General features: G+C 48.6%; 1 protein-coding gene across 4 annotated transcripts in view; it reads right to left on the bottom strand.

Moving 5' to 3' along the window:
• Positions 1-23,614, bottom strand: part of LOC144688366 (14-3-3 protein beta/alpha-1-like) — a 184,876-nt gene that overhangs the window by 18,888 nt on the left and 142,374 nt on the right. Inside the window, exon 2 of one of the 4 annotated variants that reach the window (XM_078554833.1) lies at positions 20,631-20,658. The gene's annotated coding sequence lies outside the window, so the exon portion shown is untranslated. Of the gene's footprint in view, positions 1-10,156; positions 10,338-20,630; positions 20,659-23,614 lie in introns of those variants that run through there. The other 3 variants (XM_078554835.1, XM_078554834.1, XM_078554836.1) reach the window with 3 other exon arrangements.

The raw sequence follows: 23,614 nt of genomic DNA, 5'->3' as shown, positions 1-23,614 counted from the left end.
TGATTGGTGTTAAGCCCATGCCATCACCCAACACAGCAAAGGGCTGCAACTGAATAAAGCTCAGCTCCATGTATTGTATTAGCACAGAGCAAAGACAATTGGACTCTGGCTGTATGCAATCACTAAATAAAGTACAAGATAAATTGAAGTATTAGATGGAAAGGTAAGGCTGATGAAAAAATGTCAAAACTATCTTGACGTAAGGTCAGTTATTATACAGCAAGAAGAATCCAGAAAACTGAAGAAAAGTTGCACAAGTAGGACTGTGACTCTCACTGAGGTTAGTGGGGGTGATAGGGCCGTGATTCTCAATGGGGCTGTGGTTCCCAATGGGGCTGTGGGTCCCAATAGGGCTGGTGGGGCTGTGGTTCCCAATGGGGCTGTGGTTCCCAACGGGGTTGGTGGGGCTGTGGTTCCCAATGGGGCTGGTGGGCCTGTGGTTCCCAATGGGGCTGCTGGGGCTGTGGTTCCTAATGGGGCTGCTGGGGCTGTGGTTCCCAATGGGGCCGGCGGGGCTGTGGTTCCCAATGGGGCCGGTGGGGCTGTGGTTCCCAATGGGGCTGTGGTTCCCACTGGGGCCGGCGGGGCTGTGGTTCCCAACGGGGCCGGTGGGGCTGTGGTTCCCAACGGGGCCGGCGGGGCTGTGGTTCCCAATGGGGCCGGCGGGGCTGTGGTTCCCAATGGGGCTGGTGGGGCTGTGGTTCCCAATGGGGCTGGTGGGGCTGTGGTTCCCAATGGGGCTGGTGGGGCTGTGGTTCCCAATGGGGCCGGCGGGGCTGTGGTTCCCAATGGGGCTGGTGGGGCTGTGGTTCCCAATGGGGCTGGCGGGGCTGTGGTTCCCAACGGGGCCGGCGGGGCTGTGGTTCCCAATGGGGCTGTGGTTCCCAACGGGGCCGTGGTTCCCAATGGGGCTGTGGTTCCCAATGGGGCTGGTGGGGCTGTGGTTCCCAATGGGGCTGTGGTTCCCAATGGGGCCGGCGGGGCTGTGGTTCCCAATGGGGCCGGCGGGGCTGTGGTTCCCAATGGGGCCGGCGGGGCTGTGGTTCCCAACGGGGCTGTGGTTCCAAATGGGGCTGGCGGGGCTGTGGTTCCCAATGGGGCCGGCGGGGCTGTGGTTCCCAACGGGGCTGTGGTTCCAAATGGGGCTGGCGGGGCTGTGGTTCCCAATGGGGCCGGCGGGGCTGTGGTTCCCAATGGGGCTGTGGTTCCAAATGGGGCCGGCGGGGCTGTGGTTCCCAATGGGGCTGTGGTTCCAAATGGGGCCGGCGGGGCTGTGGTTCCCAACGGGGCTGTGGTTCCCAATGGGGCCGGCGGGGCTGTGGTTCCCAACGGGGCTGTGGTTCCAAATGGGGCCGGGGGGGCTGTGGTTCCCAATGGGGCTGTGGTTCCAAATGGGGCCGGCGGGGCTGTGGTTCCCAACGGGGCTGTGGTTCCAAATGGGGCCGGTGGGGCTGTGGTTCCCAATGGGGCCGGCGGGGCTGTGGTTCCCAATGGGGCCGGCGGGGCTGTGGTTCCCAATGGGGCCGGCGGGGCTGTGGTTCCCAATGGGGCCGGCGGGGCTGTGGTTCCCAATGGGGCCGGCGGGGCTGTGGTTCCCAATGGGGCCGGCGGGGCTGTGGTTCCCAATGGGGCCGGTGGGGCTGTGGTTCCCAATGGGGCCGGCGGGGCTGTGGTTCCCAATGGGGCCGGCGGGGCTGTGGTTCCCAATGGGGCCGGCGGGGCTGTGGTTCCCAATGGGGCTGGCGGGGCTCTGAGTCCCAATGGGGCTGGCGGGGCTGTGGTTCCCAATGGGGCCGGCGGGGCTCTGAGTCCCAATGGGGCAGGCGGGGCTCTGAGTCCCAATGGGGCCGTGGTTCCCAATGGGGCCGGCGGGGCTGTGGTTCCCAACGGGGCCGGCGGGGCTGTGGTTCCCAACGGGGCCGGCGGGGCTGTGGTTCCCAGTGGGACTGGTAGGTTTGTAATTCCTGGTGGAATTATGGGAGTGGTGCAGCTGTGATCCACAATGGGGTTAGCGGGGATCTGTGATTCTGGCTGGGATTAATGGGGCTCTGATTCCTGATGGTTAGCGGTTCAGATTTCAGGAGCTTGCTATTACTTTTGAAATCTAATACAGAGTCAGGAAGACTGTCAAAGGGCTTCTGGCTGTTTTATGAGCAACGCTGGTTTCATAATTCCATTATTACTCTCCCTAAACTGAAATATTATCTCACCCAATTCCACCTGCCAATCCACAATAAAGGGATATATTGTTTCATGAGTTTGGAGTCCACGTGTGCAGATTGGCTCAGTAAACTGAATAAATTGCAACATGTACCTGTTAATGACGGTGCAAAGGAGTCTGGGGCAAAGTTTAAAAACAAGCCAAAACAAATAGATGAAGCAGCTGGAAGTATTTAACGCACCAGGATTAAAGTTCTGTTGGCTCACAACAAAAAGAACAGATTGCTGTATAAAGAGCTGGGAAAAGTGCGCCTGATGCAGAAAGTTTAGATGAATGCAGAAGATCCCACAACACTATCTGAAGAACAGAGCAATTCTCCTGGGCCGCCAGCCAACACTTAGCCCTCAATCAACTCCACCAGAAACCTGGTGATTCCTCTTGAGGCTACATTTGAGATCTTGCTTTGTACAAACTTTGCACCATCTGCCAAAGCAGTGATCATAACTCAAATGTAGTTTGTCTGTTGTGACATACTTTTGGGCAAAGGTGATACGTTTGATATAAATGCAAGACCTTTCATTCTTCCACCATGGTAAGGGACCGGGCAGGTGTGAGACTGCTCCAGTATTCTAGGATTGAGCTAGTGGATATATATCAGGGTTGCTTTCTGACTGAGTTTGTTGTGGGTGCGAAAGGAAGGTAATGGCATGTCTCGTGACCCAGATAGCCAACAGGAAAGAGAAGTAGTAGCGCCCTTAGGCAAGAGTGAATGGAACACTATCAAATTTCACACGTTTCAGCACAAACCATTGCAGAAAATAGTTAGATATAACTTTGAAACAGACCAACTTCAACATTACAAAAGAAGAGTATGAGGAAATGGACTGGGGCGGGGTTTGTGCCCAATAAAACCTCAATACCGGCAGCACTTGTAGGGTAAAGTGCATAGCAAGGACGTGGAGGTGCAGTTTGAAAGAAACAAGCTTAAATGGATAAGACAATACAAAAAGAAATCAGAAACCAAATCCTGCAGCACTTGTTGAATTGAAAGTAACAGAAACTGCTGCGATGAATAAAGTAGTCTCCTATTAAGTATTTGTAAAAATACACAGAGAGGCAAAGAGTCAACGGAGCCAGGAGTTCACACACTAAATGATTATTACTTCCTGCAAATATTCACAAGTGGTAGACACTGGGATCATTGCCACCCATTGTAGGAGGTTCCACAACTAAACAATGATTTTGAATCAATTATGCAGACACAAAGCTAATAGATTCCCAGGGACAGGTTATATTTGAATAAGCAGCCAAGCAATTACAAAAAGATCTGGACAATTTTATACACATGGACAAAACTCTGGCAGATAAAACTCAATACGGATAAGCAGCAGGGTGCTGCACAATTGGAGAGAAAATTCAAAATATTGTTATTTGAACACTGAACTTCAGGAGAGATAATACTAGGAAGGGGAGCAGTGCAGATCACCAGAATGATACTAGGGCACAAAGATTTAAATTATTAGGGCAGGTTGCATAAATCTGGCTTGTATTCTTTTCAGTTTAGAACATTTGAGGGGTGATCTAATTCACATATTTAAAATGTTATTAGGATTCAATAGAGTAATTATTTCCTCTGGTGGGAATAAGAGGGCATATTCTTAAAATTCAAGCGAGACCAATCAGGAGTGATATGAGGAGGCACACAGAGGGTAGTCGATGCATTGAACTTGCTCCCTGGAAGGTGGTGGCTGCAGGGGGCGGGATGGGGGTGGGGGCAGGTCAGGGCAGCCAGTTGAAATTTTCACAGCTGAGATTGATAGAGTATTTTGTTCATTCGGGATATTAAGGGATATCAGTGGAACAACTTTCGGCATTCAGTCAGATCATAATTAATCTACACATTAACTCCATTTACCTGCTTCTGCTCCATATCCCTGGGTACCCTTTCCCTCTATCATTCTTGGAAGTGCCATTCCATCCCCCTGCCACTGCCCTGAGCATCCACAACTTTTGGGGAGAGAATTCCAGGTGAACGTGAATAATTTCTTCCTGTGCTGGCTCCGCCGCTTGGTCCCCAAAACCCACCAAAACTCTTCGCAATTAGCCCATTAGTTTCACATTTACATTACTACTACCAGTTTATGACCAAAATTATTCTCTATTGGTGTAGTCACACATTTCAGTTTAACAGGGACACAGAATTTTTATACTTCTAGCCAGTTTTTGGCATTGCACAAGGAAATGAAGGTTAAGTGCAGACTTCAGCTTACGAGAAGTTATTGGACAATTGGACCAGGGCAAACAGAAATAATTCAGTCCCCAGTTTGAAACTGGACATTCTGTCTTTATTTTTATATTTCCTTTATAAAATCTGATTATCACATTTATATTGGAAACTGCCCATGTAAACCTGTCATGCTTGATCACAAATTCTAGCCTGATACTCCAGCGCAGTACTGAAGGGGTGCTGCACTCTCAGAGGTGCTGTTCTTCAGATGAGACATTAACCTGATGCGCCCCATCCTCTCAGATTGACGCAAAAGATCCTGCAACACTACTTGAAGAAGAGCAGGGGAGTTCTTCCCAGTGTACTGGCCAATATTTTATCCTCAAGCAACTTCACTAAAATATACAGATGATCTGGTGGTCACACCACGTCGTTGTTTGAGAGAGTTTGCTACGTGCAAATTGGGGCCACATTTCCACACTGCTGCAGTGACTACATTTCCAAAGTACTTTATTGGCTGTAATGCGCTTTGGGACATCCTGTGGTTATGAGAGGCTCTGTAAAAATACAAGCCTTTCTTTTTTCAGTCCCCATTTCCTGTTGATTTGCAATTTGTTGTTCTGTTTTGGCTCAAGTTATATCATTTTTAAATTACATTCTTTTATGATTTAATAGCTAGGTTGACTGATCACTTGAGTAATAGACTCTGTGTTTGGGTGGGACATCTTTATTCTTAAGGTGCTGTGCCACCAAGAGATCGGAAGCAGACTAATGCCCATGATTCACCACATAGAAAGTGGTAGGTGTTTCGATGGCAGATGCTGTCAGACCTGCTGAGCTTTTCCAGCATTTTCTGTTTTTGTTTCAGATCCCTAGCATCCGCAGTATTTTGCTTTTATCCTTATTTTTATATTCCTTGCAATAAAGGCCAACATTCCATTTGCCTTCCTGATTACCTGCTGTACCTGCATGCTAACTTATTGTGTTTCACGTACGCGAACACTGTACATCCCTCTGCACCGCGCTGTGTAGTCTCTCCCTATTTAAACAATATTTTGCTTTTCTATGCTTCCTACCAAAGAGGATAACCTCACATTTTCCCACATTGTACTCCAAATGCCAATTTTTCCCACTCATTTAACCTATGCAAGCTCTTTGTGTCCTTCTCAAAACTTGCTTTCCCATCTATCTTTGTATCATCAGCAAATTTGGCTACAATACACCTAGTTCCTTCATTCAAATCATTATCATAGATTGTAAATAGCTGAGGCCCCAGCACTGATCCCTGTGGCACTCCACTATTTAGTTTGCAAACCCCAAAATGACCTAGTTATCCCTGCTCTGTTTTCTGTTAGTTAGCCAATCCTCTATCCATACTAATATGTCACCCCAACACCGTGAGCTCTTCTCTTGCGTAGTAACCTTTTATGTCCAAATGCCTTTTAGAAATCCAAATACACCACATTCCCTCAGGGAATTGAGGGATATCGGGAGTGGGTGAGAAAGTGGAACTGAAGCTGAAGAACAGTCATTATTGCATTGAAAGGCAGAACAGGCTCAATGGGCCATGTGGTCTGCTCCTTCTCCTATTTCTTATGTTCTTTTGTACATGTATAGGTTTTCAATTACCTCCCTGCTTGTTAAATCCTTAAAGAATTCTAATAAATTTGTCAAACATGATTTCCTTTTCATAAAATCATGCTGACTCTAACTAATTTTCTAAATGTCCCGCTATTAGTTTCTTGCTAATGTATTCCAGCATTACCCCAATGACTGGGCCCATGTATACTGTGCTATCATTTTCTGCTGTCTGTCTCCCCCCCACTTTCTTGAATAGGAGCGCTATATTTTGTCTCCCCCCCACTTTCTTGAATAGGAGCGCTACATTTTGGAAGATTACAAGCAATGCATCTATTATCTCTGTAGCCACTTTTTTTTCTAAGGCCCTAGGGTACCGGTCATCAGGTCCAGGGCTCCTGTCAGGCTTCATTCCCATAAATTTATTATAAGATCTAAAATAGTTTCTTAGATGAAAGAACAGGCTATTTCAAATACACTATGAATTCGTCCTCTAGGACATCTTTGCCAATCTGATTTGTCCAAACTAAATGAATATTGAAGTCGCCCATGATTATTGCAGTGCCTTTCTTACAAGTCCCCATATTTCTTGATTACTCTCTGTCCTACAGTGTAGCTACTGCTGGGGCACCCTTAAAACTACACCCACAGTGACTTGCTATTTCTTATCTCAACCAAACTGGGGAATCTCGAACTAGGGGACATAGTTACAGAATAAGGGGGCACTCATTTAAAACTGAGATGCAAAGGAATTTCTTCTCTCAGAGGGTAGAGAATGTCTGGAATTCTCTACCCCAGAGAGTTGTGGAGGCTAGGTCACAAAGTATTTAAAGAGGAGGTAGGTAGATTTTTGAAATATCGGGGAGTTGAGGGCTATGAGGAGCTGGCACGAAAAAGGAGTTGAGGCCTGGGGCAGATCAGCCATGATCTTATTGAATGGCAGGGCAGGCTTGAGGGGCCGAATGGCCTACTCCTGCTCCTATTTCTTATGTTCTTAACTAATTCTACAGCTTGATCTTCTGAGGCAAAATAATTTCACGCTGCTACTGATCTCGTTCTTTATTAAAAGAGCATTTATTTCCTTTATGTCATCAATTCATCTATTTGGTTATGAATTGTAGGTGTCTTTTTACCATTTTTCCTTTCTCTGATCCTATTTGTTGGGTGCACTTCTGTTTGTATGCTGTGTCCCTTGCTGTCACACTCTGGTCATCATTACCTATGTTACTGCCCTGTGCTTTGTCTTGCCCTTTCTCTTTAGCTTTCTAAATTTCCCTTCATATGAACCCCTCCCCAGCTATTTAGTCTAAAGCCCTATCAGCAGCCCTGGGGCGAAACCTAGTGAAAATCCCAGGTGCAGGAAACGGGGCAGGTGGGGCACTTAATGGTGCGGGAACATCAGCTTCCCAATGGCGGGATGCAAGTTGGGAAGTAAGTTGGTGGTGAATTACAGGTGGATCATGGTTCCCGATGGCAAGCAGTAGAAACCCATTTTTAATGTGTTAGCATGTCATGCATACTCATGCAAAGACATGGTTGCAAGATTAAATTGTACCTTTGCAATTAAATCAGCAACAAATGAAAAACCTGTGCCTTCAGATTCATGACTGGTTAAAGGTGGCGTGCAGCAGGCAAGGCAGTCTTTCTGGTGTATTTGGAGTAGGAGCTGCTTTTCTTGTATGGGGACCTTTACTGGGACCAGGGGAGAGGAGGCTGAGGGTGCACTGAGCAGAGGTGGTGGCTGTCCAGGGAGATTGAGGAATGGCTGTCCGATGGAGGGAGGTCAGGTCGTGGCCGCCCTAGGAAAGGTCATGGGGGACAGCGGGAGGGAGCTGGATGCCAGAGGGAAGGTCAATCTCTACCAAAGGCTGCTCAAACATGCTAGAGGAGAGATCTGGAGTGATTGAGCACAGGTGAGGCTGGGAGAATTGAGGTAAATCAAGGGCAGGTCAAGGGCGATAGAGGGAGGGTTAAAGATGACAGTCGGCAGGTCAAGGGTGCCCAGGATGGGGTGTTAGCTCAATGGTGATGTGGGGTATGATTCTATGAAAGACAATTGATCTAGCATGATGGTGGGTGGCTCAAGAGTAACAGAAGGCAGGGCTAGGGTGGTGGAGGGAGGGTTGAGAGTAATGGGGGGCGAGGGGGGAGGGTGGCGTGTGGGGGGAGGTCAAAGGTGACTGAGGGAGGGTGCAGGGTGGTGGCTTGTAAACCAGGGATCCAAGTGTGGCAGGTGGGGAGTGGGTAGCAGCAGTTCAAGTTCAAAAGCCTCCTCCCAGACAGGCGGCTGGTTTGCAGGGAGTGCGAGTGACAATTAAACACAGTACCCGGAACTTTGATGACCACGAGATAATGGCAGAGTCAGCGACTTCCTGCCCACCCCTACTTCACAACTGGCTGGGCCTTTGACTATGCATAGCTCACTGGCTGGTCGCCATGTGATTGCATGTGGTCAGCCATCCTGCCTCCGAGCAGAGGTCCGTCTTCTTCTGGTCACACCGTCCAGACAGACACTCACCACTGCCACAAGATTTCGCCCCAAGTTATTCAATTTGCCAATGGTTCAAGTGAAACCCATCCCGAAGGAACAGCACCCTCTTTCCCCCAGTTACTGTTACCACTACCCAGTGAAGTGAAACCCATTTCTCCCACGCCAATCTTTTAGTCACCACTTCCAGCACTCTGCAGCAGAGAGATAGAACATGAACTTATTCCCACAAGCTCTCTTCCCCAAACACAACATATTTTCAATCTTAGTGAAGGGGAAGTGGTGAAGAAAAGCCTCAGGAAGATTAGCAACTTGCATTTATATAGTGCCTTTTAGCTGATAAAATATCCCAAGGGGCTTCATAGGCGTGTTATGAGACAAAATTTAATACTGAGCCACCAAAAGTGATATTGGGACTGGTAACTAAAAGCTTGGTCAAGGGGGCGGGTTTTAGTTAGCGTCTTACAGGAGGAGAGTTGAAAGCTACAAGCTAAAGCTTCACAGGAACTCTGAATTGAACTTTTGGTGGCTCAGTATTAAATTTTGTCTCATAACACGGCTATGAAGCCCCTTGGGATATTTTATCAGTTAAAAGGCACTATATAAATGCAAGAAAGGTTTGGTCCCTAGACATGCAGTGTGCAGTCCCACCAGCATTAGGACATGCCCTGGCATTCATGAACCAAACTCCCAGCTGTGGGCAAATAGCCCTACTGCCTTGTGGATACCTTGGGGAAGTTGAAGGCTAAGGGGCTAAACCCTGACAGAAAATCTGGAGTGCAGCCCAAAGGTCGACTAATGTCTAAATATGTCAACTCCTGCAACCAAACCGGTGTCAAACATAGTACTCTACATTCCTTTGGACTCAACCGGGCAGCTCAAGAGGCAGGTCCTGACGTTTGGACAGCCCAGGGTCTCCATCAAATAATTTTGCCCAGGCTTGCGTCCTAGAGAGGACATTCTGGTTACACCGAATACAGAGTTAAGCACAAGTCCCGTGAGATGATGGTTTGCGCCAGGTGGCTGCCAGAGATACAAGAGGGGAGAGGAAATTCCAGAGCTTAGGGCCAAGGCAGCTGAAGGCACTTCCACGAATGATGAAGTGGTGAAAGTAAGGGATGCACCAAGAAGCTAGAATTGGAGGAACACAGAGATCCTGGAGGGTTGCAAAATTTGAGGTGGTTAGAGATTCAGGGTGGGGCTGAGGCCATGGACGGATGTGAAAACACAAAGCAGAATTTTAAAAATGGGATGCAGTCAATGTAGTTCAGAAAGCATGTGGATAATGTGTGAAAGTGACTGGCTGAAAGTTAGAATATGAACAGCAAAATTTTGGACGAGCTCAAGTTTGTGAATAGAGAGCAACTGAGGTACTAAGGAGGAAGTTGCTCAATAAAAGGAAGACACACAACTGTGAGAAATACAAAAACTCAAGGACTTGTTACAAAACCCAAAATTGTTAATAGTACTGATCAACACAGGTTCTGCCAATTTACTAGATTGTAACATCATTCAGTATTGCTTCTTACCACAATATTTTCTCTACATACTAGAAACTTAGAAAGGGGAAAGAATCTAATTTTCTGATGTTTAAGAGCTTGTGGAGGTAAAGATCCAACACCCTACCTCCAAATATACCAGCATTCACATTATAATCACTTTAAGGTTACTAACCCCACACTACTCAGCCATTTAGACTCACCAACAGACCTCTCACCTACTCATTAACTTACAGCGATGTCTATGCAGGTAGATCTTCAGCTCTCACTCGACCAGCAACTTATTCATTGGGCGAATTGAAACTGGAGATGCTACTCCCACAAGCAGAAACTCAAAAGCACTTAGCTTATGATGTAACTTGTTTCGTTAAACTGGTTTATCCAGTACTCCTCCCACTAGGATGAAACAAGCTGTTACATCTGTTAGGTTCATAATTGCAAAATGAGCAGCTCAGAACCAAAAGCACCCAAAGTGCTTCTTTTTTGGGCAGTTATATTTTTATAGACTCAAGAGTAAACCTCCTGCTTGGTCACTGGTGCACTGTGCAATCAGGGGGTTCCACTTTCCTGGACTGATGTCCGCCTGCATCAACTTATCAACTAAACAAACAAATTGCTCCTGGTTAAGCAATGCCTCAATTTTAGAAATCTCATTGTTTTCAAATCCCTCCATGGTCTTGCCCCTCCCTATCTCTATAACCTCCTCCAGCCCCACAACTCTCCGAGCTATCGGCATTCCTCTATGTCTGGCCTCTTGAGCAACCCATGTGTTAATCACTCCATCACCAGTGGCAGTGCCTTCCACTATCTGCCTCAACCTCTCATAGGAGTATAGGAAGAGCAGGCCATTCAGCCCATCAAGCCTGCTCCGCCATTTAATATGATAGTGGCTGATCATCGACTTCAATGTCTTTTTCTCACACTATCACCATATCCCTTTACGTTATTGGTATTTAGAAATTTGTCAATCTCTACTTTAAACATACACAATGACTTCCACAGCCCTCTGGGGTAGAGAATTCTACTGCCTCCAATGCAAGTATATCCTACCTTAGTTGTGGAAACCAAAGCTGCTCACAGTATTCCAGGGTGTGGTCTCACCAAAGACCTGTACAATTGTAACAAGTCTTCCTTACTCTTGTACTCTAATCCCCTTGCAATAAAGGTCAACTTGTCATTTGGTTTCTTAACTGCCTGCTGTACCTGCATATTAATTTTGCTTTTCTATTCTTACGACCAAAGTGAATAACTTCACACTTCCCCACGTTATACTCCATCTGTCATCTTGTTGCCTACTCACTTAAACTGTCTATATCTGTTTGCAGCCTCTTTGTGTCCTCCTCACAGCTTACATTCTCACCTAAATTTGTATTGTCACTAAATTTAAGATACATCACTCTCTATCTCTTCATCCAAGTCACTACTATAGATTGTAAGTGGCTGAGACCCCAGCACTGATCCTTCTGTCACTCCCCTAGTCACAGCCTGTCCACTTGAAAATGCCCCATTTATTCCTCCTCTTTGCTTCCTGTGCATTAACAAATCCTCTGTCCATTCCCACTAATGCCCCCAAATCTATGTGCCCTTATTCTGAGTATTAATGTTTTGTATGGCACCTTATCAAATGCCTTTGGAAATCTATTTATTCCCCTAAATCTACCGTACTAGTTCATTCTCAAAAAACTTCAACACAATTTCCCTTTCATAAAATCATGTAGCCTTTGTACGATCATCTTATGATTTTCTATGTGCATTGTCGAGATTTGCTTAATATTAGACTCCAGCACTTTCCTGATGACTGATGTCAAGTTAACTGGTCTGTAGGAACATAAGAACAGGAGAATACCATTGAGCCTGTCCAGCCTGCTCTGCCATTTAATACGATCATGGCTGATCAAACACTTCAATATCTTTCACCCACACTATCCCCATAATCTTTTACATTATTGTTAATCAGAAATCTATCAATCTCTACCTTAAACATACTCAATGACTGAGCTTCCACAACCCTCTGGGGTAGAGAATTCCAAAGATTCACAACCTTCCGAGTAAAGAAATGTCTCCTCGACTCAGTCCTAAGAGGCTTCCCCCTTATTTTGAAATTGTGTCCCCTGGTTCTAGACTCTGCAACCAGGGGAAACGTCTTACCTGCATCTACCCTGTCTATTCCTTTAATTGTTTTGTAGGTTTCGATGAGATCACCTCTCATTCTTCGAAACTCTGGAGAATACAGGCCCAGTTTCCCCAATCTCTCTTCATAGGACAGCCTCGCCATCCCGGAACAAGTCTGGTGAACCTTCGTTGCGCTCCCTCTATGGCAATAATGATCCCCCTCCACCCCTAATGCCTCACTTTCTTCCTTTAAGGTGTTGCTTAAAACCTACTTCTTTGGCCAAGCTTTCAACCATCTGCCTTAATATCTCTTTTATGTCGCTCAGAGTCAAATTTTGCTGCAAAGTTCCTTGGGATGTTTTCTGACATGTTCTGGATGTTTTCTAAAGGTGCCATGTAAATGCAAGTTGTTATTGTTGCTTAAATAGTTCAAACTGATCAGTCCTGTCATTGATCTGGGTGGCGGTATGAACCAATTAGAGGCAGTTTTAATTAGGCTCGAAACGTTAACTCTGTCTTTCTCTCCACAGATGTTGTCAGAGCTGCTGAGTTTTTCCAGCAATTTTTGTTTTTGTTTCAGATTTCCAGCGTCCACAGTATTTTGCTTTTAACTTTAAAATTATGAATGGGTTTTATACGGTAGATGCGAAGAAACTGTTTTCATTTGCGGGCGAGTCCAGAGGATGGAGAATAAATATAATACAGTCATTAACAAGTGAACTAGAATGAATTTCTTTGCACAATGAGTGGCAAAGTGTGGAGCTTGCGGTCATGTGGAGTGGTTGAAGCATAGAACATTGATGAATATAAAAGGAGACTCGATGCATTCATGAGGGAGAAGGGAACAGGGATTCCTGGCCAGTTGGGAAAAGCTCATTATAGCAGGAGGGGGCTGATGTTTAGTTTAAACCGCAGCACAGAGCAGTTGACAGAATGGCCTATTTCTGTACAATAGATTCCCTACAATTCAAAAACTGCTGACCAATTTACCAATGAAGTCTGTCTCTGAGAAATCATTTCTATTAAAATATGTAAATTGTTCAAGAATTTGAATTCATCAAATTAAAACAACAAAGTGGAACTTAGTGCAAAAAAATTGAACTAACGGATAATGTGAATTAAACAACTTTGATTAAGCATAGCTTACCTACCAGTCTCAGAGCTGAAAAGCACTTTGGGACATCCTACGGTTGTGAAAGGGGCTATATAAATGCAAGTCTTTAGTTCATTCTCGTTTTACTGTGCCATTACACCAGTGTCCTGTGTCATTGCAATATTCCAGAATCACCCCACTTTACTATGCTATTGCTCCAGGCTCACCTCTCAATGCCCCCTCCTATATTAATGCCTTCAGCCTGATTCCTTCCTAAGTGTCAGCTGTGGGTCAGATGGTAGCATTCTGAAGAACAAGGTTCTGGATTCAAGTCCCACTCCAGAACTTGAGCACAAAAATCAAGGCTGACACTCCAGTGCCAGAAGTACCGTCTTTTGGATGAGATGTCAAACTGAGGCCCAGTCTGGATGTAAAAGATTGCATGGCAATAATTATCTCTCAATCAACATCACAAAAAAAGATTATCTAGTCAGTATCACATTGCTGTTTGGGGGAGATTGCTGTACGGGCTGGTGCGCTTCCTACATTAGAACAATGACTACACTTCAAAAATACTTCATTGGCTGTAAAGCACTTTGACACATCCAGTGGTTGCGAAAAGTGCTATAGAAATGCAAGTCTGTTTCTTCCATGTTTCTGGAGTTAATCCTCCAGGCTTTCTTCATCACTGTACTATCACATCAGCCACTACAATCCTAATCCTCTCTCCTTTACTGACTGTGCTATTAAATAAGTCACCCCATATTACTCCAGTCACAGTGCTGTTATCCAAGTCTCAGGCTGCTCCAGTCTCACTCCATTATTGCACCATCACACCAGTTTCCTATGTTATTTCCTTATTTTGCTTGTCTCCTTTGGTGTATCATGCTGTTATTCCAGTTTCCATTTGGAACTGCACAACTCCCAATGTCCCAGAAACATAAGTGGATGAGCCACCTGGAGTCTGGATATTCTGTGCTAAGTAACTCACCTTCTAATTCTCCAAAGCCTTTCCACTATCTACAAGACAAAAGTCAGGAGTGTGATTGAATACTCTCCACTTGTCTGGATGAGTGCAGCTTCGAAGCTTGACACCATCGAGGACAAAGCAGCCCACTTGATCAGTGCCTCCTTAAACATTCACTTATACCACCACCAGTTCACAGTGGCAGCAGTGTGTATCATATTCAAGGTCACTGTAGACAACTTGCTAAGGTTTCTTCAATAGCACCTTCCAAACCCACAACCTCCATCACCCAGGAGGACAAGGGCAGTAGGTACATGGGAACACCACCACCTGCAAGTTCTCCTTCAATCCACATACCATCCTGACCAGAAAATATATCACTTTTCCTTCATCACCACAGGGTCAAGATGCTTGAACTCCCTATGTAAAAGCACAATGGGTGTGTCTACACCACACGGACTGCACTGGTTCAAGAAGGTGGCTCATCACCACCTGCGCAAGCACAATTAGGAGTCGGAATTAATTGCTGGCCTTGAGAGTGATGCCCACATCCAATGAATGAATAAAACAAAACGGTGGTATTACACTGGTCTTAATCTCTACTTCTGTGCCGCTACTGCAGACTCTCCTGAATTGCTGCACTTGTTAGTCTCCCCAGATTAACGCATTCTTGTCCTATTGTATCACTTTTTCCAATGTTCTTAAATAATTATTCTTCTCTCCTGAATTTTATTGTAATACTGCTGTTGTCTCCCTGATGTTCCTGCACAATTACTCCAGTTTCCTATATGACTGCAGGACACCCATGTTACTGGAGTATTCCCCCTTTTTTTCCAACATTCTTAGTTCAGCCTCTCTCAATGGTACTGGAGTATATAACTGCATTATTACTCCACTCATATCCAAGCTGCATTACTCCAGACCTTCCTTGTGCAGCGACTGTTAGTCCACTATTGTGCTCATCTTTTGCTGTATTGCTGCCCTATTATCAAATCTTTTCATTTACTCCAGTCGATCGATGGTTTGAATCATTGTGGCCATGAAAGATACTTTGGAATTGCAAAGTTTTTCTTTTTTTTATAAATATATATTCCAGCTTTTGCCCGTGACTGTAGATTGTCAGTTACTCGCTCATTATTTCAGTCTCCTCCAGTTAACCCAGTTACAGCCCGGTTACACTGGCCTCACTGACTTGCTGCTCCACAACTCCAGTTAGTCCTCTACTGCACCAGACTCTGTTACTCTCATCTGTTACTCCAATTGCCCTGTTACTCTGGTCTGTTACTCAAGTCTCCCAGTCAATCTGATCACCGTCACTCTGATCTCCCTGTTACTCTAATCTCCATAACTTTGATCTCTTGCTCTGCTGGGGTGATCTCTTATTCTGATCTCCGTGTTATTCGAATCGCCGTAACTTTGATCTCTCTCTGCTAGGGTGATTTTTTATTCTGGTCTCCCTCTCTCTCTGTTACTACGGTCTCGGTCTCTCTCTCTATGTTACACCGGTCTCTCTTTTCCCTCTGGTTTCATCTCTCTCTCCCTCTGGTCTCCGTCTCCCTTTCTCTCACACTCCTGCCTCCCTCTCTCACACTCCCGTCTCCCTTCTCCCTCTCACACTCCCGTCTCCCTCCCGCCTCTCTCTCACACTCCCGTCTCCCTCCCTCCTCTCTCTCTCACACTCCCGTCTCCCTCCCTCTCTCTCACACTCCCGTCTCCCTTCACCCTCTCTCTCACACTCCCGTCTCCCTTCACCCTCCCTCTCACACTCCTGTCTCCCTCCCTCCCTCTCACACTCCCGTCTCCCTCCCTCCCTCTCACACTCCCGTCTCCCGTCTCCCTTCTCCCTCTCACACTCCCGTCTCCCTCCCGCCTCTCTCTCACACTCCCGTCTCCCTCCCTCCTCTCTCTCTCACACTCCCGTCTCCCTCCCTCTCTCTCACACTCCCGTCTCCCTTCACCCTCTCTCTCACACTCCCGTCTCCCTTCACCCTCCCTCTCACACTCCTGTCTCCCTCCCTCCCTCTCACACTCCCGTCTCCCTCCCTCCCTCTCACACTCCCGTCTCCCTTCTCCCTCTCTCTCTCACACTCCCGTCTCCCTCTCACACTCCCGTCTCCCTCCCTCCTCTCTCTCTCACACTCCCGTCTCCCTCCCTCTCTCTCACACTCCCGTCTCCCTTCACCCTCTCTCTCACACTCCCGTCTCCCTTCACCCTCTCTCTCACACTCCCGTCTCCCTTCACCCTCTCTCTCTCACACTCCCGTCTCCCTCCCGCCTCTCTCTCACACTCCCGTCTCCCTCCCTCCCACACTCCCGTCTCCCTCCCTCCTCTCTCTCTCACACTCCCGTCTCCCTCCCTCCCTCTCACACTCCCGTCTCCCTCCCTCCTCTCTCTCTCACTCCCGCCTCCCTCTCTCACACTCCCGTCTCCCTCTCTCTCTCACACTCCCGTCTCCCTCCCGCCTCTCTCTCACACTCCCGCCTCCCTCTCTCACACTCCCGTCTCCCTCCCTCCCTCTCACACTCCCGTCTCCCTCCCTCCCTCTCACACTCCCGTCTCCCTCCCTCCCTCTCACACTCCCGTCTCCCTCCCTCCCTCTCACACTCCCGTCTCCCTCCCTCCCTCTCACACTCCCGTCTCCCTCCCTCCCTCTCTCACACTCCCGTCTCCCTTCTCCCTCTCTCTCTCACACTCCCGTCTCCCTCCCGCCTCTCTCTCACACTCCCGTCTCCCTCCCTCCTCTCTCTCTCACACTCCCGTCTCCCTCCCTCTCTCTCACACTCCCGTCTCCCTTCACCCTCTCTCTCTCACATCCCGTCTCCCTTCACCCTCTCTCTCTCACACTCCCGTCTCCCTCCCGCCTCTCTCTCACACTCCCGTCTCCCTCCCTCCCACACTCCCGTCTCCCTCCCTCCTCTCTCTCTCACACTCCCGTCTCCCTCCCTCCCTCTCACACTCCCGTCTCCCTCCCTCCCTCTCACACTCCCGTCTCCCTCCCTCCCTCTCACACTCCCGTCTCCCTCCCTCCCTCTCACACTCCCGTCTCCCTCCCTCCCTCTCACACTCCCGTCTCCCTCCCTCCCTCTCACACTCCCGTCTCCCTCCCTCCCTCTCACACTCCCGTCTCCCTCCCTCCCTCTCACACTCCCCTCTCCCTCTCTCTCTCACACTCCCGTCTCCCTCCCGCCTCTCTCTCACACTCCCGCCTCCCTCCCTCCCTCTCACACTCCCGTCTCCCTCCCTCCCTCTCACACTCCCGTCTCCCTCCCTCCCTCTCACACTCCCGTCTCCCTCCCTCCCTCTCACACTCCCGTCTCCCTCCCTCCCTCTCACACTCCCGTCTCCCTCCCTCCCTCTCACACTCCCGTCTCCCTCCCTCCCTCTCACACTCCCGTCTCCCTCCCTCCCTCTCACACTCCCGTCTCCCTCCCTCCCTCTCACACTCCCGTCTCCCTCCCTCCCTCTCACACTCCCGTCTCCCTCCCTCCCTCTCACACTCCCGTCTCCCTCCCTCCCTCTCACACTCCCGTCTCCCTCCCTCCCTCTCACACTCCCGTCTCCCTCCCTCCCTCTCACACTCCCGTCTCCCTCCCTCCCTCTCACACTCCCGTCTCCCTCCCTCCCTCTCACACTCCCGTCTCCCTCCCTCCCTCTCACACTCCCGTCTCCCTCCCTCCCTCTCACACTCCCGTCTCCCTCCCTCCCTCTCACACTCCCGTCTCCCTCCCTCCCTCTCACACTCCCGTCTCCCTCCCTCCCTCTCACACTCCCGTCTCCCTCCCTCCCTCTCACACTCCCGTCTCCCTCCCTCCCTCTCACACTCCCGTCTCCCTCCCTCCTCTCTCTCTCACACTCCCGTCTCCCTCCCTCCTCTCTCTCTCACACTCCCGTCTCCCTCCCTCCTCTCTCTCTCACACTCCCGTCTCCCTCCCTCCTCTCTCTCTCACACTCCCGTCTCCCTCCCTCCTCTCTCTCTCACACTCCCGTCTCCCTCCCTCCTCTCTCTCTCACACTCCCGTCTCCCTCCCTCCTCTCTCTCTCTCACTCCCGTCCCTCTCTCTCTCACACTCCCGTCTCCCTCCCTCCTCTCTCTCTCACACTCCCGTCTCCCTCCCTCCTCTCTCTCACACTCCCGTCTCCCTCCCTCCTCTCTCTCTCACACTCCCGTCTCCCTCCCTCCTCTCTCTCTCACACTCCCGTCTCCCTCCCTCCTCTCTCTCTCACACTCCCGTCTCCCTCCCTCCTCTCTCTCTCACACTCCCGTCTCCCTCCCTCCTCTCTCTCTCACACTCCCGTCTCCCTCCCGCCTCTCTCTCTCACACTCCCGTCTCCCTCCCTCCTCTCTCTCTCTCACACTCCCGTCTCCCTCCCTCCTCTCTCTCTCTCACACTCCCGTCTCCCTCCCTCCTCTCTCTCTCACACTCCCGTCTCCCTCCCTCCTCTCTCTCTCACACTCCCGTCTCCCTCTCTGTTACTCCATCTCTCTCTCTCTGTTACTCCATCTCTCTCTCTCTGTTACTCCATCTCTCTCTCTCTGTTACTCCATCTCTCTCTCTCTGTTACTCCATCTCTCTCTCTCTGTTACTCCATCTCTCTCTCTCTGTTACTCCATCTCTCTCTCTCTGTTACTCCATCTCTCTCTCTCTGTTACTCCATCTCTCTCTCTCTGTTACTCCATCTCTCTCTCTCTGTTACTCCATCTCTCTCTCTCTGTTACTCCATCTCTCTCTCTCTGTTACTCCATCTCTCTCTCTCTGTTACTCCATCTCTCTCTCTCTGTTACTCCATCTCTTTCTCTCTGTTACTCCATCTCTCTCTCTCTCTCTGTTACTCCATCTCTCTCTCTCTGTTACTCCATCTCTCTCTCTCTGTTACTCCATCTCTCTCTCTCTGTTACTCCATCTCTCTCTCTCTGTTACTCCATCTCTCTCTCTCTGTTACTCCATCTCTCTCTCTCTGTTACTCCATCTCTCTCTCTCTGTTACTCCATCTCTCTCTCTCTGTTACTCCATCTCTCTCTCTCTGTTACTCCATCTCTCTCTCTCTGTTACTCCATCTCTCTCTCTCTGTTACTCCATCTCTCTCTCTCTGTTACTCCATCTCTCTCTCTCTGTTACTCCATCTCTCTCTCTGTTACTCCATCTCTCTCTCTCTGTTACTCCATCTCTGTTACTCCATCTCTCTCTCTCTGTTACTCCAACTCTCTCTCCATTACTCTGGTCTCTCTCTCCATTACTCTGGTCTCTCTCTCTATTACTCTGGTCTCTCTCTCTCTCTCTCTTACTCTGGTCTCTCTCTCTCTCTCTCTTACTCTGGTCTCTCTCTCTCTCTCTCTTACTCTGGTCTCTCTCTCTCTCTCTGTTACTGCCGTCTCTCTCTCTCTCTGTTACTGCCGTCTCTCTCTCTCTCTGTTACTGCCGTCTCTCTCTCTCTCTCTCTCTGTTACTGCTGTCTCTCTCTCTCTCTGTTACTGCCGTCTCTCCCTCTCTCTCTCTCTCTGTTACTGCCGTCTCTCCCTCTCTCTCTCTCTCTGTTACTGCCGTCTCTCTCTCTCTCTCTGTTAATGCCGTCTCTCTCTCTCTCTCTGTTACTGCCGTCTCTCTCTCTCTCTCTGTTACTGCCGTCTCTCTTTCGCTCTGTTACTGCCGTCTCTCTCTCTCTCTCTGTTACTGCCGTCTCTCTCTCTCTGTTACTGCCGTCTCTCTCTCTCTGTTACTGCCGTCTCTCTCTCTCTCTGTTACTGCCGTATCTCTCTCTATTACTCTGGTCTTTCTCTCTCTCTATTACTCTGGTCTTTCTCTCTCTCTATTACTCTGGTCTTTCTTTCTCTCTATTACTCTGGTCTTTCTCTCTATTACTCTGGTCTTTCTCTCTATTACTCTGGTCTTTCTCTCTATTACTCTGGTCTTGCTCTCTCTCTCTATTACTCTGGTCTTTCCCCCTCTATTACTCTGGTCTTTCCCCCTCTATTACTCTGGTCTTTCCCCCTCTATTACTCTGGTCTTTCTCTCTCTCTATTACTCTGGTCTTTCCCTCTCTCTCTATTACTCTGGTCTTTCTCTCTCTCTATTACTCTGGTCTTTCTTTCTATTACTCTGGTCTTTTTCTCTCTCTATTACTCTGGTCTTTCTCTCTCTCTATTACTCTGGTCTTTCTCTCTCTATTACTCTGGTCTTTCTCTCTCTCTATTACTCTGGTCTTTCTTTCTATTACTCTGGTCTTTTTCTCTCTCTATTACTCTGGTCTTTCTCTCTCTCTATTACTCTGGTCTTTCTCTCTCTCTATTACTCTGGTCTTTCTCTCTATTACTCTGGTCTTTCTCTCTATTACTCTGGTATTCTTTATTACTCTGGTCTTCCTCTCTCTCTATTACTCCTGTCTCTCTCTCTCTATTACTCCGGTGGTTTTGTTCCTCGGCCGGCCGGGTTGCTGTGGTCTTCGGGGTGTTTGTGGCCCCGGTTCCCCAGTGGGTTCTGCCCGGGTTTTTCCCCCGCTCTCACTCACCGTTTTCCCGGTCTCTGTCTCTCTCTCTCTCTCTGTCTCTCGCTCTCCCGCCGCCCGCTCCTTTCCGTTTCCGCCTTCCCCCACCCCCGTCGCCCGGGCAACAGCTCCACACGGGGTTTCCTCGAAACACTCGCAGGGACCGTGACGTCTCCGTTTCCGTGGCAACCAGCGGATAGTGCGCATGCGTACGGGCCGGCAAATGGCCGGGTGTTGATAAGTGCGCCGGCGCAGCTCTTGTGGCGGAGGTTGCAGCCTACTGCAGTCGATTAGCCAGAGAGGGAAAACTGAAGCAGAGTTAGTGTAGAAACATGATAGGAAAATCCAGGCTGATATTCCCAGTGCAGTACTGAGGGAGTGCTGCACTGTCGGAGGGTCAGTACTGAGGGAGTGCTGCACTGTCGGAGGCTCAGTACTGAGGGAGTGCTGCACTGTCGGAGGGTCAGTACTAAGGGAGTGCTGCACTGTCAGAGGGTCAGTACTGAGGGAGTGCTGCACTGTCAGAGGGTCAGTACTGAGGGAGTGCTGCACTGTCAGAGGGTCAGTACTGAGGGAGTGCTGCACTGTCAGAGGGTCAGTACTAAGGGAGTGCTGCACTGTCAGAGCGTCAGCACTGAGGAAGTGCTGCACTGTCAGAGGGTCAGTACTGAGGGAGTGCTGCACTGTCAGAGCGTGAGCACTGAGGGAGTGCTGCACTGTCAGAGGGTCAGTACTAAGGGAGTGCTGCACTGTCAGAGCGTCAGTACTAAGGGAGTGCTGCACTGTCAGAGGGTCAGTACTGAGGGAGTGCTGCACTGTCAGAGGGTCAGTACTAAGGGAGTGCTGCACTGTCAGAGGGTCAGTACTGAGGGAGTGCTGCACTGTCAGAGGGTCAGTACTGAGGGAGTGCCGCACTGTCAGAGGGCCAGTACTGAGGGAGTGCCGCACTGTCGGAGGGTCAGCACTGAGGGAGTGCCGCACTGTCAGAGGGTCAGCACTGAGGGAGTGCCGTACTGTCGGAGGGTCAGCACTGAGGGAGTGCTGCACTGTCAGGGTCAGCACTGAGCGAGTGCTGCACTGTCGGAGGGTCAGCACTGAGGGAGTGCTGCACTGTCGGAGGGTCAGCACTGAGGGAGTGCCGCACTGTTGGAGCGGGCAGTACTGGGGGAATGCTGCTTTGTTGGAGGTGCTGTCCTTTGGATGAGCTGGGAAACCGAAGCTGGATCCCATGGTCCTATTTTGAAAAAGAGCAGTGGCGTTATTCCTTGTGTACTGGCTAATATTTATCCCTCAGTCAACATCACTAAAACAGGTTATCCTGTTATCACACTGGTGTAATGAGAAGCTGTGTAATGGATGTGTGGGGAGTGTGGTGGAGGGAGATTTCTGTGTAATGCCTGACCTCATGAATAGAAGTGATTCCTTCAGCCTCGCAGCAACAGCATTGCAGACCCACTTTACTTTATGTCTCCTGACCTCCCACCCTAGCAACAAACTCTGCCCAGCAAAACTCACTGAGCCAGGATAATGCGTCATTATGTGAAATAGGAACAGGGGGAGACCATTTAACCCTTTGTGCCTGTTCCACTATTCAATAGGTTCACAGCTTATCTGTGATCTAACTCCATATACTTATCGTTGTGCCATACCCCTGAATACTTCCTGTTCAAAAATCCATCAATCTCAGATTCAAAGCAAACAATTTGTCTTTGCATCAATTTCTGTTTGTGGAAGAGAGTAAACTTCCCCCGCCCTTTGTGTGTAGAAATGTTTCCTAATTGCACTCAGGGAAAGGTTTGGCTTTGAGTCCGAGACTCCCCAAACAGCTGAGTGCTTTCTCTCTCTCTCTCTGTTCCCCTTGATATCTTGAAAACTTTGATCAACTCTCCCCTTTACTTTCTGAATTCCAAGGAATGCAAAGTGAGTTTGTGAATTATCCTAAGATGTTTCACCAGAGCGTTATCACCAAAGTTGTCACCAAATCACAAATGAAGATAATTAGGACATGCCACCAAGCTAGTTCAATGACGTTGATTTTAAGGCACAAGGCTTGCTGACCTACATTGGTTCCCGGTATAGCAATGTCTTGATTTTAAAATTCTCAGCCTGGTTTTTAAATTTCTCCACGACCTAGCCCCTCCCTGTCTCTGTAACCTTTCGATTCTACAGTCATTTAATTCTGGCTCCTTGAACATCCCCGATTTTTAACCCCTCCACCACTGGTGGCCGCGTCTTCAATTGCCTAGGCCCCAAGCTCTGGAATTCATTCCCTGCACATCTCTGTCTCTCTACCTCACTTGCCTCCTTTTAAGACACTACCTCTTTGACCGAGCTTTTGGTCACCTGTTCTAACATCCCCTTCTGGGGCCTCTGTGTCATATTTTGCTTTATAATGCTCCTGTGAAGCACCTTGGGCAGTTTAGTTATGTTAAAGGTGCCATATAAATGTAAGTTGATGTTGTTAAAGGAGGAGAAAGGGGTGGAGAGGTTTAGGGAGGGAATTCCAGCACGTTGGACCCGCTGATGGAAGGGCCACCAATTGTTGAGCAAAGGAAACTGGGGATGCTCAGGAGGCCAGAAGTGGAGGAGGGCAGAGATGTCAGTGGGTTCTGAATATGTTACACCCTTTCCTGCATTAGGGGAAGTGTCTGAGATCTTATTTCCTGCTGTCTTGTTTGCTGCTTCTATATTTAATACTCTGCTTATTATCGCAGCACTGGTATGAAAGTGAAAAAACACGCATGTTACTTTTCAAAGTTAAATGGCAGAGACAATCAAGTTCTGCTTGAACGCGATGTAGTTATATCAGTTTGCAGCAACTCAAATGAGGCTCAACCTTAGGGAGGGTTTGAAGCACATGTCCATACAAGTCAGAAATGAAGGGAATGTGGGATAGCCTGTTACAGCGAGTGAGAACACTCATTTTTGAATCGGTGGGTTTGAATTAAACTCCACTGGTAATGAGGTGAAAGTCTCCTGTCTCTGCACATTTTCAAAAGACTTGCATT

Source organism: Cetorhinus maximus, chromosome 13, assembly GCF_964194155.1.
Source record: "Cetorhinus maximus chromosome 13, sCetMax3.hap1.1, whole genome shotgun sequence".
Lineage (NCBI taxonomy): Eukaryota > Metazoa > Chordata > Chondrichthyes > Lamniformes > Cetorhinidae > Cetorhinus > Cetorhinus maximus.
The sequence above is the reverse complement of the archived record's forward strand: the minus strand, read 5'-3'. Positions and strand labels throughout refer to the sequence as shown.